The sequence below is a fragment of the Triticum urartu genome, unplaced genomic scaffold (genome assembly GCF_003073215.2).
Source record: "Triticum urartu cultivar G1812 unplaced genomic scaffold, Tu2.1 TuUngrouped_contig_9401, whole genome shotgun sequence".
NCBI lineage: Eukaryota > Viridiplantae > Streptophyta > Magnoliopsida > Poales > Poaceae > Triticum > Triticum urartu.
In genome coordinates this window covers 1-3,311 of record NW_024120442.1, presented here as the reverse complement: position 1 = coordinate 3,311, position 3,311 = coordinate 1, and the positions used below count along the sequence as shown (strand labels likewise).

The window sequence follows — 3,311 nt, the reverse complement described above, 5'->3', positions numbered from 1 at the left end:
TCAATTCCTCTTTTAGACCCCAAATGTCCCAAAATAATTCCTTCCCTTACAAGAAACTGACACTTCTCCCAGTTTAGGACTAGATTGTGTTCTGAACACCTCTGAAGAACTGCTGCCAGATTATTCAAGCAATCTTCATAACTTTTTCCAACAACTATAATACATCTATGAACACCTCCACTTTGATTCCTATCATATAAGAGAATATAGAGAGTACAAATCTTTGAAATGTTGGGGGTGCATTACAAAGTCCATAAGCTAGTCTTTTGTAAGCAAATGTTCCGTATGGGCAAGTGAAAGTTGTTTTATCTTGATCATCCGGGTGAATTGGGATTTGCAAGAATCCTAAATACCCATCTAAGCAACAGAAATATTCATGCCCAGCAAGCCTTTCTAGCATTTGGTCAATAAAAGGTAAAGGAAAATGGTCCTTCCTTGTTACTTCATTTAATTTTCTGAAATCATTGACCATTCTCCACCCTATGACAGTCCTACTAGGAATCGTTTGCCCTTGTTCGTTTTCAATGACAGTTATTCCTCCTTTTTTGGGCACCATATGAATGGGGCTCACCCACTCGCTGTCTGAAATTGGGTATATGATATCAGCAGAGAGCAATTTAAGAATATCCTTTTTGACAAGCTCTTGTAGATGGGGATTTAACCTTCTTTGTCTTTCTCTAATTGGCACACTACTTTCTTTCAAGTAAATCCTGTGAGAGCAGACAGCAGGATTTATCCCTTTCATATCATCAATCGAATATCCAATAACATCTTTGTACTTTTGGAAAACTGCTTGAAGCCCTTTTATTTGCATTTCCGTCAACTCACTGTTTACGATAATTGGCCACTGGTTTTCATTGTCCAAGAATACATACTTCAAACTTTCTGGAAAGTTGTTTCATTTCTATTTGTCTTGGTTGCATCTTCTCTAATGACCTTGCACTCCTTTCAACATGCTCACAGGTCTGATTTCCTCATATCTAATTTCACTATTATCCTCCTCAACCACTTCACCACAATTTCTTCCATACCTCTCTTCATAACCTTCTTCCACACATTTCTGTAATGTATCAATTCTGTAGCAGTGTTCTTCTCCTTGCGGAACATGTGTTGCATGCTTCACTTCATGTCAAACTCCACCTTTTCATTTCCGAACCTCAAGCTCAATTTAGCTTGTTGGACATCAATAAGTGCACCAGCTGTGGCCAAAAATGGTCTTCCAAGAATCACAGCCTCACTCTTGTCCTCCATATCTAGCACTACAAAGTCAATCGGATAAGCAAACTTCCCAACTTTGATTGGAACATCCTCAAGAATTCCAACAGGTCTCATGTATGTTCTGTCGGCTAACTGAAGAGTTATGGATGTTGGATTTAATTCTCCCAAGAACATCCTTTTGCTAACTGAATGTGGTAACACACTAACACTTGAGCCCAAGTCACATAGAGCACTGTAAGTTTTGTTTCCAATCACACATGGTACACAAAAACTTCCTGGATCATCCAATTTTTCAGGCATGGAATTCTGAATTATTGCACTGCATTCCTTTGATAGAGTTACAACTTTTGGCTCAGACATGCTTCTTTTCTTTGTTAATAATTCCTTGAAATATTTGCCATACATCGGAACATGCAAGTCAGCTTCAAGAATAGGAATAGTAATCTGAACTCCTTTCATAGTTTCCAAAAAATTGGCAAATTGCTTGTCATCTTTGGGTTTGTTGAACCTCTCAGGAAAGGGGATGTTGTTGGTTGTTATTGCTTCCTCTAGCAAAGGCTCAACTCTTGTTTGAAAACCAGGAAATTCGACTTCAGTTTCAATTCGATTATCAACTTCTTTCTCCTTTATTTTCTCTGATGATGTTGAAGGTGAAGTTCCGGATGAACTTGGCCTCATAGCAGGAGGCAGATATGTCTTCGGAATAGGAAGTAATGGTCCTGTCATGGCTCCACTCCTTGTAGTCACTGCATCAACTGAAGATATCGCCCCACAATGAGCTTTCGGGTTTGGAATTGGTTGAGCAGGCAGCCTTGCTTCATTTTCTCCCACCATACTATCCATTTTGCTCACAAGCATCTTAACAGAATCTTTTAAGCCATTAACTTCATTTGCCATCTTGTTCATTAATTCCAACTACATCTTCATGATTTCCTCCATTCCATTTGACTGAACATTTTGTTGTTCATTCTGCCTCGGCACTTGAAATTGACTTGGATGATTTGGTGGTCGATTTCCTTGTACTATCGATCCACTTGCATATGACTGATTGTTCTTGTACGACAAGTTTGGATGGTTCCTCCAAGAAGGATTATAGCTATTTGAGAATGGACCTTGACCTTGAGCATAACTTACTTCTGAAACCGATGATCCAATTGCTGAATAGAAGGCACATTCCGTTGAAGGATGACCTGCTTGGCCACATACATCACACATTTGAGGCACACTTACTGAAGCTACGGAGGTACCGATGCAATTTGACATGATACTATCCATCTTCTTGTTCAAGATGTCAATCTGAGCCGCCATGCTATCATTTGCAGACACATTATACACACCAGAATGTGGCGGTGCTATTGCTCTTTCACTTGACCATTGGAAATGATGGGACACCATGCTTTCAATCAATGCAAATGCTTCATCAAGGGTTTTGTTCATGATTCCTCCTCCAGTAGCAGAATCGACAAAAGCTCTGGTTTGAGTGGACAGTCCTTTGTAAAAGGTTTGTAACACCAGCCATCTTTCTAAACCATGATGAGGACACATTCTGATTAAAGAGTTGAATCTTTGCCATGCGTCATACAAACTTTCTCCATCATATTGAGTAAACCTTGTTAACTTGTCCCTGTATTTAGCAACTTTTGTTGGTGGAAAGTATCTCTCAAGAAATGTCTGCAGTAAAGTCTCCCAAGTATCCTTCAGATGTTCAGGCAATGAGTGAAGCCATACTCTTGCTCCATCTGTTAAGGAAAATGGGAATAGTGATAATCTGATAGCACTCGGTGAAACTCCATTTTGCTTGAGGGTGTTACAATACTCCAAGAAAGTCCTGATATGCTCATGAGGGTCTTCTAAAGCTGTCCCACCAAATCTGGACTGTTGTACCATGTTAATCAGACACTACAGGAATCCAGTACTTTGCCGTCTGCCATGGCGGACAGCAAAGACAGGGATCAAACAGTTCCTTTGCCGTCGGCTTTTTATGGCGGACGACAAAGAGCCCTTTGCCTACAACGGCTGACGGCAAAGAGGGGGGACGGCAAAATGTTGCACGTCCGCCAGCGTCACTCCGGTAGGCGGCTAACGGCGGGCGA

The 3,311-nt window shown here is 40.7% G+C and overlaps 1 non-coding gene across 1 annotated transcript; it reads left to right on the top strand.

The window, feature by feature from the left end:
- The first annotated feature begins 2,743 nt into the window (after positions 1-2,743).
- Positions 2,744-2,850, top strand: LOC125532218. The gene has a single exon (XR_007293859.1). It is a non-coding gene; the product is annotated as a small nucleolar RNA R71 (small nucleolar RNA).
- The last annotated feature ends 461 nt before the right edge of the window (positions 2,851-3,311 follow it).